This window comes from Schistocerca serialis, chromosome 9, assembly GCF_023864345.2.
Source record: "Schistocerca serialis cubense isolate TAMUIC-IGC-003099 chromosome 9, iqSchSeri2.2, whole genome shotgun sequence".
NCBI lineage: Eukaryota > Metazoa > Arthropoda > Insecta > Orthoptera > Acrididae > Schistocerca > Schistocerca serialis.
The window spans coordinates 508298005-508312718 of record NC_064646.1 but is presented as its reverse complement, the minus strand read 5'-3'; positions in this window follow the sequence as shown (position 1 = coordinate 508312718).

The window sequence follows — 14714 nt, the reverse complement described above, 5'->3', positions numbered from 1 at the left end:
ACTAGTACCGGTTTTAACGGGTTAGTTTTTCCCATCTATATTTCCTGGTCATTGTTGTTGGACTACGTTTGCAAGACGTCTCAGTCGTTGACAATAAATGTCGGCAATAATGGGTACACCTCACGGAAAACAATTGCTGGTACATGACACCGTCGCTGTTCCACCAGATGCGCGCAGAGCTTTGTGCGGTTAGTTGCTGCTTTGTTTGGCTCCAGCCATTTCTATCTTTTCCTTGTGTCAGCATAAAGACTTCATTTCTCGTCACCAGTAACAATACAGGATAGGAATGGTCGGTGTTATTCAAGAGTCAGTTGATGACGAACAAAAAAAAGCCGCACGTGTGGCCATCGGTTGATTTTTGCGATTTTGGCTTGGAGCATGCGGTAGCCATACACGTTATTTTTGAACCTTCCCCAATACAAACAAACGTCGCACGATGGTGGGATGATCACAGTTCATCGAATCTGTCAGTTCTCGAGTACAATGACGTGGATCATTGTGGATTAATGCGTTTAAGCGATCGTCATCAAACGCCGAAGATCTTCCTGAACATGTCAAATGTCAAAACGATACTCCTTAAAACGAGAAAACCGTTTTCTTGCCGCGCTCTGTCCATGTGGCATCATCTCCACGCGCGGCACAGATGTTTCTGCGTGCCTCCGCTGCTGTCGCTACTTCCACTGAACTTGAGTTCTTCGGAGAGAGTAATATAACCTACACAATCAGATATCTTGGAAAGATCACAAACAAAATCAACTGGTGATATTTTGTTATTAGGCGTTTGTACTATGAGTTAATTGTTTCTACTTAAGTGTGAAACTACTCTCGATTACGTTAGTTTTTCGAATAGTTAGCAAAGAGATCTCAGTAAGGATGCTGAAATATAAATGTGTAAGTATGTCTTGTCACCTTTGTTATGAAGAGGTTTAAAAATTCCATATTTTAACCCTTCTAAAAAAAAGTCCCTGTGTCAGAGAAGCATTATGTATATCACTGAGGACCTTAATTATTAGCTCAGAACAACTTTTCACAATTCTGTTTGAAATTCTGTAAACACCACACCCTGAGCTTCCGTTTTTTTTTTTTTTAATTCTTTTAATTCTATTAATTTTGGCTCTATTTCTAGATACTTAAAGTCTTGTGAAATTATATTTTAAATAAAGTCTCTTGCTTCGTTAAATAAGCCATTTAATCTTATTTTCGCTGCTACATTTAAAAATTGACATGACCATACAAGAAATTCCTCTCTTGTTTTTCAACCCTGTAATGTTCAAATGAAACAAATTAATTTTATCATTACAAATGTTAAATAACAAAACATTGCCAGTTGGTATTGTTTGAGATCTTTCTAAGGCGTCCGATTGTGAAGAAAAACTCAAGTTTTATCGAATTGATGGTTTAACATACAACTGGTTTGAACCATACTTAACAAACAGATGACAAGGTTGTGCTGAATAGTTCAAGCAATGTTACGAGGCTAGAAAATTTTAGTGACTGGAGAGAAATCACACTGGAAGGCTAACAGGCTTCAGTTTTGGGTCCTCTCCTGTTCCTTATACGTGTGACTGACATAACACCTTCAGCAAGCAGAGCTAGTACCTTTTGCAGCGATATTAGTGTTGCAAGAAATGTCATTATACAGAAAGCAATAGGAAAAAATTGTAAATGTTACATATATTATTATCCTGTTCTGCTCTGATTTCTTTCAATAGTGTGTGTCAATAAGCTGACTCTAATCTAAAAAACGTGCCTCACTCAATCCAGTAATGACTGGCATTTTGTCTTGTACACTTGTGACCCCGCTTAAACCTTCTGTTAGATGATCAGCTAACCTTTCTTTCCCTCTCCTATTCAGGTGCAGGCTATAATTTTTGCATCCCCATCTCCAAATCGTAGCAACAAGCAAGGCACTGATACGAGACTCTATTTTAGTCAAAAGCAACATTCTTAGTTCTTTCTTAACACTGCCGTGTTAACCAAAGGCTGATCGTGGTGCTGTAAGACATCCACAGACACCACATGAGTGTGTACTATTACTGTCCTGTTTCCTCTAGATCACATTTAATAATGTATTCTAAGTTGCTAGCCAGGTTGTTTCCGGCCTCCAGCTACAAACATCTTATATAAAAATTTACTTGTGACACAAACTTAACACCTACATCACTCAAGTTGTAACAAACAGCAGAATGGTGTCTGCCCTGTATTCCAAAATACTGTATGTGTTTGCTGTTTTGCACCAGACCCAACAAACAGCACATGACAGACCATACTATCTGTCGCTCCTCTGTAGTAACATGCTAGAACCTCTTAGTGCTGTGCAGTCAGTAAGTAATCTGAACATCAGTTTATTATCAAGTTTTAAAAAACATTTGAGGAAGCAGAAAGAGTCACATCATTTAGGGTGTCATCGGGTTTGCGCCAAATGGCTGCCTAGTGATGCGCTTCACGCCAAACAGTTCAGTCATTAGTAGAGGGTTGAGAAGTTAGGTTCGATGGATTGATTGCCAATCCACTCTGTGACTACTGCAAAGTATAATTCACTTGAGGAAAGTGTAATTTAATTTATGAAATGGTAGCAATATATGCTACTCAGTTTGAAAATGGAAAATAATTAATTGTATTTTGATCAATAAGAATTCGTGTCTACTTTTAGTGTGATTTCAGTAGCCGTGCACATTACTGCATCACACTGTTGTACAGTTTGCAATTTTATCTGAAGAAGTGTGCATAATTGAAAAATCCCTGGCATCGAACCACTAAATTGTGAGAGTATGACAAATGGATTAACTAAACAGTTGCTGTTGCGGGTCACAAGAACATGTAGCCGACAGTGATGGAACACCTAGAAAATTCCTGATGTGCTCACTGTACACAGTTGCCTCTTGTGAGTAGCCCCATGTTGACGCCCGCAAACCAGCAAGTTTGCGACTAGCGCTCATGGATGGACTCGAACAATGGACTCTCCCGCGATCGCTGCGTCCAAGACAACCATTGCTATTTCAGTCCTCTCTTCAAGCCATCCTTGGACAACCCTCCTGATGGGCATCCCTGAACGATCACACCCACTGGCTCCGAAAGCTTGCATACGGAATACCTTTTATGTGGGTGTTATCCTGCCGCCACTTTGTGAGTAGATTTTTTTATCTATGTAATAAATTACATTTTCAGAAATGCCGTACATGACAATTGACCCACAGTAATTCGATGACTGCATAATCCGCGATCATCTGTTTAACCACACAAACAACGACAACAAGAAAATAGGATTTCACTTCATAGCTTCATGAGGAGATTACGCAGGATCTCGTACCCATTGGTGTATTGATATGGGCTCGAAATTATATGTTTACGTACCTCCCATGGATGAATACACATAACTTTCGACTGTTTGGTTTACACCGTCCTCTTTTCACTTTGCTCGGTTGAAATATTTCCTGGCACAAATAATGGCGACAAAGTGAACAGCTCCTCTGTAAGCCGGCCTGGGTGGCCTAGCGGCTCTAGGCGCTACAGTCCGGATGTGTGTGATGCCCTTAGGTTAGTTAGGTTTAGGTAGTTCTAAGTTCTAGGGGACTGATGACCTCAGCAGTTAAGTCCCATAGTGCTCAGAGCCATTTGATTTGAACCAGCTCCTCTGTAATTTTCTGTCCCAACATTTTCTGGTACCTGGAACTCAAGTGCATGCATCAGTTTTACTGTACAGACCATCAAAGGATACGAAATTACACTCAGCATGCACAAATTCCTTCTTGCCTTTTAGTAGACTGGCTAATAAGGTAGGTGTCGCTCACTAGGTGTGCACGGGGTGACTAATACTCTTGATCGAACGAGCCCTACGTTAACAGTAGGCAGAGTTGCTACTCACAATACGCGGCACTGTCCGCACAGCGCAGTTCTCTGCGACTAAATGGTCGATCGTGTCGCACACGTAGTGGGGTGTGGGAGTCTCGCAAGCGACGCACATCATCCACAAATACCAAAGCGACCCTAGCGTGGACCTAGCTCAACGGTTCATGCCGTGTCAGACGCACCGTGGCGTGGATACAAGACAAAACAACAAAAACAATTCTGGTGCAGTGCTTCTCAGGTGTGGCCAAATACGGCAGAACAACAAAAACGCCAGCGCCGCTAGCGACGTGCGAAAGGATGATGAAGTCTTCAAGTCTTGGAAAACCGGAGTAAACTACACACCCATAACTTGGAGCAGCATGAAAGAACACCTAAGAAAAAGTGAACACACCTCTGTGTGATTATGTCGCAGACATTTAGTTTTTAGTTTCCGATACCGTTCTGGACAGTCTGCAGCACACCCCTTCTAACGGAACAATGGGATTAACAGGCAGGTTCCGAAATTATACCTCTCTATCGGGTTCGTGCGACCTGGCTGACATCACAGTTAACAAACAGTAATAACATTGTGATGACGTGTGTTATTAACTAGAAGGTAACCACGTATTAAGACCATATTCCCATTCAACATATTATGATGCCACAACATATAACCTGAAATACAATAATCTTAGCGTGACTGAACCTGTTGCTTAATACTGTTCTCAATGTTGTTGTTGTGGCCCTCAGTCCGAAGACCGGTTTGCTGTACCTCTACATGCTGCTCTGTCCTGTGAAAGCTTCTTCATGTCCGAATAACTACTGCAACTTACATCCTTCCTGTTTATTTTATTCATCTCCTGGCCTTTCTCTACGATTCTTATCCCCACATTTTTCTCCAACGCTATATTTGTAATCCCTTGATGTCTCACAATTTGTCCTATAAACTGATTCCTTTTTTATTTATTTTCTTCCAAGTGTCTATTCAGCACTTCCTCATTTCTTACGTGATCTAGCCATCTCAACTTCAGCATTCTTCTGTAGCACCACATTTCATAAGCTTCTCTTCCCTCCTTGTCTAAACTGTTTATCGTCCATGTTTCACTTCCACACATGTGTTACTTCCAACAATATCAAGGGATAGGCAATTAGAACAAAATATTAAAACTCACCTCAGGCAGGTTAAAGTCATGCCAGAGACGGAGGCGGAAACATGAAGTGACCCACTACGTCGCAAGTGGCTCGTATCGACGACACTGTCTACCGAGTAAGGAATGAAATTGTATCTATTTCATAGGAGCACATGCCGAGGGATCGACACAGTAGTTAACAGCCTGTTAGTTTAATGTAGCAGAATAAGGATTCATAGTCTCTTAAGCTCTCCAGCTCTTGTTAGGAGCTGATCACTGGGACTAATGGTATTCATAGTAATAGCACTCGATTCCATGTTACGATACTATAGTGAATCTATGTTCTAGACGCTCCAGTAAAGTCTATGAACTAGCCAAAGATGTACTCTAGACGATGGCCTTCACCAGATGAACTTCATGCTGCTCGCTGCCTACCATCTACTGATGGAGAAACTGACTGTCTCCTGACAACACTACATCGCAATACTGGACTTCAGTGTGGGAGCCTGCTCCACACACAGGCGCCTTCAAGCGCTGAAACCTACAGGGAGCAGAGAGGACATCAACCGACTACCGACTACCGACACCAGGTACATCATGGATGGGCCGTCGAGGGCCATCGCAGAATTCAGAGTGGGGCCGAGTTGACTCTGCAGAGGGCATGGAAACCACTCTGCGCTGGACAGCCACTTCCCTGCATGCCAGCAACCACCGCTCCGCCAGGACCACTGACATCACTTCCTGGGCGTGCAATAGCCGAGCTGACTCGTCGGACGTCAGCTAGGATCCAACACACAGGTGAATTAGCGACAGCGAGGCTGCTGCAGAAGAACGACGACTTACAAATGTTGTGAGTAAACAACTGAACTCTAATAGTGCTTTGCTAAAGTTTTTGATGCATCTCAGGTTGATAACAGCTATTGTAACATAATCCAGAGCTCTCCACTTGGCCCTCTGTACATGGCTACACTCCAGACAAATACCTTGAGAAAAGACTTCCTAACGCTTAAATTTGATGTTAACAAACGCTTTTCACGCCATTGCTAATCTATACCTCAAATCTTCTCTACTTAGGTTATCAGGTATTTTACCACCCAAATAACAAAACTCATTTACTACTTTTAGTGTCTCTTTGCCTAATCTAATCCTCTCAGCATCAAATGATTTAATTTGTCTACATACCATTACTCTTTTTTGGCCCTTGTTGATGTTTGTTTTTTAACAGTCTTTCAAGTCCATTCTGTTCAAGAGCTGTTCCAATTCCTTTGCTGTCCGTGACAGAATTACAATGTCATCAGTAAACTTCAGAGTTTTTATTTCTTCACCCTGAAAGCTTTCTATAAATTTACTGACGTAGGTTTACCTTTCCTAATTTCCAAGGTAAGTCATAGGTTCAGTACTGCTTTGCATGTTCCCACATTTCTCTGAAATCTTTTCTGAGGTTGACTTCTACCAGTTTTGCGATTCTTCTGTCAAGAATTCGTGTTAGCGTTTTACAGCTATGACTTATTAAACTGTAGTTTGGTATAATTCCCACTTGCCAGCACCTGCTACCGAACTGGAATTGTCATATTCTCCTTCATGTTTGAGTGTATTTTGCCTGTCTGATACAGTTTTCACATCTTTACATATGAAGGGCTTATCTCAATAGTGGTACAAGTCCATTAACTCCACCTGCCTGTCTATAATGCTTCTGAAATTAATGCGCCAAACAAACAGAAAGAAAGGTTAATCTCTAGTGAGAAACCATATGCTTCAATATTTCTGGTATCTCAACTGTAGATTTTTCAATGCTTTTTTAACTTTAGGACTCTGTATCTCAATATGAACAAAAATGGACTTGTACCACTATTGAAATAAGCCCTTCATATATGGTTTAATGTGACGTGACGTGATGCACTCCAATCGATTTCTTAGTTTTGACGGATTCCAGTTTCACTGCACTTGTCTGCACGATCCCAGGTACATGCGTATATACGTTGTGACTCGAGAAAAGCTTGCGACAATGTTCTTTATACTTACTTAAGAACTGAAAGGACTTCACTAGAATTGTCTGAGCAACATGGAAGATGTGTACTTGTGCCATCTTGTCTGACTGTTCCTTTCATTTCCTGGCTACAACCTGAATTTTGTGGAGTGCTTGCTCCCCTATCTTTTTATGTTGCTCGCTTGCCTTTGGCGAAAAGTCAACAACTTCTCTTATTAGATCTCTCGGCTAACAATTCCACAGTGGTGTAACTGAGCCAACCAGCAATATGATACCGTGGGGAATTTCATGTATGCTGTTCTGGCAATCTCTCTGGAAAATATGCCCCTGCAGTGTTCTGCTTGGCACAGTATATTCGCCAGAAATTGCCCCATTCTTTTATTATTGTTTTACGTTTGTGGCCTGATGACATCAGGACATGTATCTAGGTTCTACCCTGGGCCTGTTCAATGTAGTCTTCCACCTCTCTGACCTAAACTGAGGACCATTATCTGAAGGCACGTCGCCCATGTGTGCTACTTGTGGCAAAAAGGCCTTGCATTAAATTCATCACACAGTCAAAGCCATGGCCTCCTTCAGTGGCGTAAGAGTGCAAAGTTAGGCATTAGCTTGACAGATTGTTAATCCTTTGGGCGCTCTTCTCTTTCACCTAACTGACACTTATGATCGATATGCAGATTAGGGCACTCATGTTGCATTAAGGAAAGACAGTGATCAATGCAATGAACAGTATGAAGGACTGACAGTGATTATACTCAGTGTTGGTTATAACATAGTTTTGCTATAGTGCAATTTGAGGTGAACGTTCAAATGGTTTAAATGGCTCTAAGCACTACGGGACTTAACATCAGAGGTCATCAGTCCACTAGACCTAATTAACCTAAGGTCATCACACACATCCATGCCTGAGGCAGGATTCGAATCTGAAGCTCCTAGAACCACTTGGCCACAGTGGCCGGCTTGAGGTGAAGGAATTGCCCTCAAGTACAATATGTGTTTCCCTCATGGCCAGCTGTAGGGTCAGCAGTTGTTGCTGGAATAAATAGCAAAAACAGCCATTTTATGGCAGGCAGTTTAGAAAATGCACAGTTCTATGCTCACATATGCGGTGTGACAGTTTCATTTAACTTATTACTTTTATTTATCTTATTACTTTCATTTTCTTCTTGGTATTTATTTAATATATCTTGAATTTCGGTTTCACTTCTGTATAATCATATTTTCCAGAAATTTCATCACACCAATCTTTTAATGGTTTAATTGGTGTTAAATCTCCAAAATCTTCTATATGATGACTATATGGAATCATTTGTTTTTCAACTTCCTTATTATCTTCAATTGCTTTTAAAACATTATCACCTAAACCTTCAATACCTTGTTTGACTTTTTCAATAAGTTGATCTTCCTTATTATATTTCTCGTATTCTGTTCTTGGTTGCTTTTTATAAAGCTTAAATTGTTCATTTATTTCTTCAGCTTTCTTTCTATTTTGTTTAGCTTGTTTAACAACTTCGTCATCATACCTTGCAAACATTTATTAGTAAAAAAACATTTATCATATTTATGTTTAATGTTAAAGTTAATGTTTAAGTTAATGTTAAGGTTAAGGTTCATTTTTAATTCTTAATGTTTAATTTTTTGTTTAATGTTTATGTTTTTAAGAAATTTTGTATGTTATTTCTTAACTTACCTTCATTTGGTTTTCTAGACATAGCTATTGTTAAAAAACCAAATGCATCATTCCAACATTTAACACACATTTGTTAAAAATTATCAAACTTTAAATCTCCACCAACAGACTCGTGGTAAATATGATTTATATTTGCATCATACTTTCTAAAAATATATAAAAAATTTACATTGTCTCTTACTAGTTGTTTTGGTATTTTTCAAAAGTTTGAGCCAAGTAAAAACATTCTATACATTTCTGTCCACCTCTAGTAAAATAATTTTATCTTGATTTTCTAGAATGAAGTCATACAACTGAACCAAATTTACATTCATCTAATGGAATAATTTCTTCATTATTTTCAGTAAAACTAACAACTTCTTTATTAATTTTATCTTCAATTTTTTACATTGTTTTATAAAATCTTTATACTTTGGTTGTTCTACACTTTTTGAAGAAACATACAAATGTTTAACTTTACTCCAATACAACCAAGTTATAGCTAAAATATAATTATCAATCATTAATGTTTTTTTACTGCAACCACTTGGCTCAATTACAGCACATCTTATAGAATTTGGCAGAAGTTTACCATGTTTGTTTTTTAACTTATTTTCTGGAATTCTTACTTTAGGTTCCCAATCTGTTCTGTTCAATTTTTTCGCTTATTAATAATTTTTTCATTTATTAAAATATTTTTGGTAGTAAATGAGTAGATTGTTTCTACTTAGTAATAAACCATCTGTACCTAGAAAATGATTAACTGTTCCAATACGTGATAGATATACTAATGTTTCATTAGTTGGTTTTTAGTCAACATTCCTAACACCAAATATTACAACAAGAAACAATAAACTTTATTGTGATGGAAAAAGAATAGAAATTCCTATAGGTCAATATAGTTTAAAATATTTATACATCTGAAAAACCCAATATACACATTAAACCAGTTGAAATTTTAACCAGAATAACTATTGAAAGTGATGTAAAATTGTATATCGATATAGCAGATAATATTGGAAGTTTACTGGGTTTTAGTAATCAACTTGTTCAAGCTAATGAAAAAGCTGTAGCTAAAAAGGTTCCAAAAATATTTCCTTTTGAATTAATCAATACAAATTTCAATCTTGCTGATGGAATGCATGTAAAACATAATGATGCTTTTCATAAAGAAACTAATATTATTCCTTCACTTAAACATAATGCAGAATTTGGTGGACTGTTAATTTATGAACCAAATTATCCTGTAAATGTTCCTATTTTTAATACAACAAGATTTAGAAGTTACTATAACCGATGAAAATGATAATTTAATTGACTTTAATGGCGCTACTGTAACAGTTACTTTAGAAATATGTTAATACATTTTTTCCTTAATAAATAAGTAATTGGTAAAACAATCGTGAATAAAATTGAAAGTTATCAGTTTTGTTCATTCACTGTTAATGAAAAACCTAAAAACAATTTAAATGTTCCTAACAAAGATACATAAATTGAAAAAAAAACATTGGTGATGGTTAACTTCATCGAAATCATGCACAATTGTAAATGAATTTTAGTATTATTGGAAATGATGGTACAGATTATCCAATTTATGATGGAAAATCAAACAAAAAACTAATTGATAGTTATGTAAGAAAACTTTTTGACTTTGTAACAATAAAAAAAGGAAATAATATATTATCTAGAACTGAACATCCTTTTATTTCATCAAGAGTTTTACTACATCTAACTTCATATATGACTGACAAAATAAATTTAGAAGAACATATTCTTAATACAGGAAAAATAAACAGTAAAAGAAATGAAGTACTTTATCCATTGTCAATGCTTGGTGGATGTTTTAAAGATTACGAAGAAATTTTGTTTGAAGGAGACTTAAATGTAGTTTTTACACTTAGTTCATCTTCTGGAGATGCAATTCTACTTTGGTTTGATAAAAATGATGCTGGTGTTGAAATAAAAAATACACTTCCAAAACAAGGTCAAATAGATGTAGAATCTATGGAAATACGTGTACCAGTAGTTAAATATGACCCAATTACGAACTAGAACATGAAAATACTTCAAAAATTTCTAAATTTCCTATTTCTTTTTATGAACATCAAACAGAAGAAGTTGCTGGTTTATCTAGTAAAAAAGAACTAGATATAACAAACTACTATAACTCTACTGAATTTGATATGCCATATTTTGTTTTTGTTGTATTTCAGACAAATCGTAAAAATAATAAATTAGTTGAGTCATCATCATTTGATAATGTTAACCTGTAGAATATATGTTTAATAAATGGTAGAAATGAAGTTTTTCCTCAGGAAATGTGGAATTTTAATCCACCAACTAATGTTCTAAAAGCATATGATGAATTTCTAGATTTTAAAAGAATTATTTTACTAAAATCAGATATAGATATTAATCCCCTTAGTTTTATAACTAATTATCCAATTTATTTAATCAGCGTTACATGTTGAAAGAATGTTGTAACTACACAAAAAACAACTACGAAACTTTGTGCAACTTTTAATGATAAAATTCCAAATGATATACTTCCTTATGTAATTATTTATGGTAAAAAGAATGTTACATATGATACACAACATAGATTACTTACTGAAAATATGTAACATTAACATTTGCTTCTATATAAATGAATGAAAAACTTTAAAAAATTATAAAAGTGTTGACTTCATGCTCATATACATTAGAGAAACATTTTAAGAAAGATGGAAAAAATAAAAACTGTTTTCTTAAATATAATTTACCTTTTATTTATTTAATTATGTTCACAACGTAAAATTTTTAAAATAATAAACTTTTATTTTAACTAATACATTTTATTATCTTACAATCACATTGTAAATTTTTATATTTTACCTTTCTTAATTAAAGTATATTAATTATTTACTTATGTTCACAATGTAAAATGTATAAAATAATTGACTTTTGTTTACTAATACATTTTAATTAATTTACTTACATTAACAATATAAACTTTTTGATATAACTTACTTTCATTAACTAATACAGTTTAATTAATTTATTTACATTCACAATGTAAAATTTTTAATATAATTTACCTTTGTTAACTAATTCATTTTATTTATTTTCTTATTGTTGTCCATTTAATTTTTATTTACTTTGATCTTACGTTCACAATGTAAAATGTTTAAAATAATTTGCCTTTGTTAACTAATACATTTTTATTTATCTACTTATGTACACAAAGTGATTTTTTAAAATGATGTACTTTTGTTTTAACTAATATATTTTATTATCTTACAATCACATTGTAAAATTTTTATATTTTACTTTTGTTAAATAATATATTTTTATTTATTTACTCACATCCACAATGTAAAATTTTTAAAAACATCTTACTTTTGTTAACTAATACATGTTATTGTGTTACAATCTCATTGTAAATGAAATAATGAAGTTAGAAATGAGTTGGTTATTGTAATTAGTTGTGTTATTGTAAAAATCAGGTATTTAGTTAACATTACAAAATCAGTTTAGTTAATTAAATACACAGAATTTTTAAAAAATCATTTGTTTTACTTATAAAATACAGAATTTAGTTTAAGTTTGTCTTAATGGTCTAGAAGTGGTAGAAACAATCTACTTCTCTGATCCAGTCCTTGCTGCCACTGCCAAGAAGGATGGATACCCGGCATAACCTACAGCTGTCCCTCACGTGCTACTGCATGGCAGTCCTCAACATGCTCCCATGCCTTGAACGATACACCCATCCTGGATCTGCAGCTCAACTTCGTACACTCAGTTTGACAAGAATGTGTCCTGAAGTGAGAAAGTATAGTCCATGAGATCATGTACTGGTAACGTTTGACTCACAGTGTCATAGTCACTTGATCATTAGCTTTTTCTTCCCCTTACAGAGTGTGGACCCAATTACAAAAGACATCTTGTTTTTGTGATTGCCAATGTCTTTTTTTCTTTTTTATGCCATGTTGTATATTTATTCTACAGTCGTGCTAGTGTCATATTTCTAACATCTTTCATTGCAAGAATAGCAAATATACACTTCATTCACCACAATATTTTTGGTCACTCATTTCTTTATGCTGTTGGTCAATGAACAATTTTCAGCAACTTTTGATCATCTTCGTTGTAAGGTACTGTTACAAATGTTAATGTTTAGTGATAGTAAATGTTTCAGCACTTATTACAGTACTGATGCCATGACCATAAGTAATCTACTTATCATACCCTGTACGATGTGGCATAATATTCCACAGTGGGTGTCCCATTGATCAAATTTCCAGACTTCTTACAATAATGACAATTACGCTTTTCACAAATATTTTAGTTTAAATGCATTGATTTATGTGCTCATTAAATTAAATTGTTTGTTTGCCCCACTTACAAGAAGATATATATGTTGTAAGTACACAACTGTGCTTCTTATCTTTCGTTTAAAGGCAATTTTATGAAGAGAAGAGATTGCTTCTCACCATATAGCAGTAACGCTGAGTCACAAGCAGGCACAAACAAGTAAGTTTTTGACCAGAACGTCTACTGAAACAGACAACATACACATACACATTCATGCAGACACAGCCAGGTAGCCAGAGACAGTGGTCATGTTTGTGTGAGCTGTGTTAGCGCGAATGTGTGTGTGTACGTTGTCTCTTTCGGGAGAAGGACTCCTGACTGAAGCTTATGTGTTTAACAGTCTTTTTGTTGTGCCTGTCTGTTACTCAACATCTCCACGGTATGGTGAGTAGCAATCTATCCTGTTCATAATACTGTCAATATTCCATCCCGAATTTTCCATTATCTGCTATTTACATAACTACACTTCATTGTTTACATGGGTGTAAAGCTAGTTCGCGTCCGTAGTAGAATACTACACGTGCACCCTGGGTAACGCTAAATGAACTAGCAAAGTACAGGCGACCAGATAATCCTTAGTTCATCTCCTGGTCAAGGCAAATCACGATGAATTCTAGCAAAACGAACCCTTTGACTAGAGAACTCGGATCGCTGATTCGAGTCTGCCACCTGAATATTGAAGGCATAAGTAGAGCCAAATGCATGTACTTGCATAAAGTTTTAACAAAGAACGACATTGACGTAGTCGCAATTCAGGAGACCCATACTGAAGATGACGAGCAGCTAAGATCAAGGGGCATAATATCTGGCTATGACCTAATAGGCGCCACACACCACAGACATTATGGCACGGCAACATACGTCAGGAGAAATATCGAAGAAGTGGCTCTCGTATCAACATCTACCACAAACGAGATTCACGAAGTCATTATAAAAGTGGGTGAAGTCACAATAAATAATATATACAAGCCTCTAGGGAAATCGTGGCCCCCACAAGCCCTTCAAATCCTGCCTCACCCAGCAATATACGTGGGTGACTTTAATAGCCACCATGAACTGTGGAAATATCGAATATCTGACCAAAACGGCGAAGACCTGGTGAAATGGACAGAAGATCATAATACTCAACTAATCTTTGACGCCAAAGACCGAGGTACATTTAAATCAGCCGCTTGGCTAACTGAGACCTGCCCTGACCTCAGTTTTGTTACAACTGACAAGAACAACAAACCCCTGCCGGTCTCTCGCAGGGTACTTGAGGATTTCCCCCACTCTCAGCATCGTCCAGTGCTCTTAGAAATAGGTCTTACTATTCCCCTGATATCCTCTTATCCTCGTCCTAGATGGAACTTTGGGAGGGCGGATTGGGCTGCTTTCTCGGAGAAACTTGATAAATGCCTTGGATGGATACCCCCAACGTATAAGAACTACGAAAGATTTGTTGGAGCCGTCATCAGCTCAGCTGAAGTTAGTATGCCCAGAGGATTCAGAAACGAATATGTGCCAGGATGGAGAGAGGAAAGTGAACGGCTTTATAGACAGTTTCTGGACAATGGGGATAAAGAAATTGCAGACGATCTATTACATAGTCTAGACGCGGCCAGGCGTGCTAAGTGGATGGAGACCGTGGAACAAATGGATTTTACAAGATCAAGCAGAAGGTCTTTGCTTCGGAGACTTGGAGGTGGAGGTAAAAATCTGCGAATGACCAGCGCTATGTCCCCAAATACAGTTGCGGTTCACATCA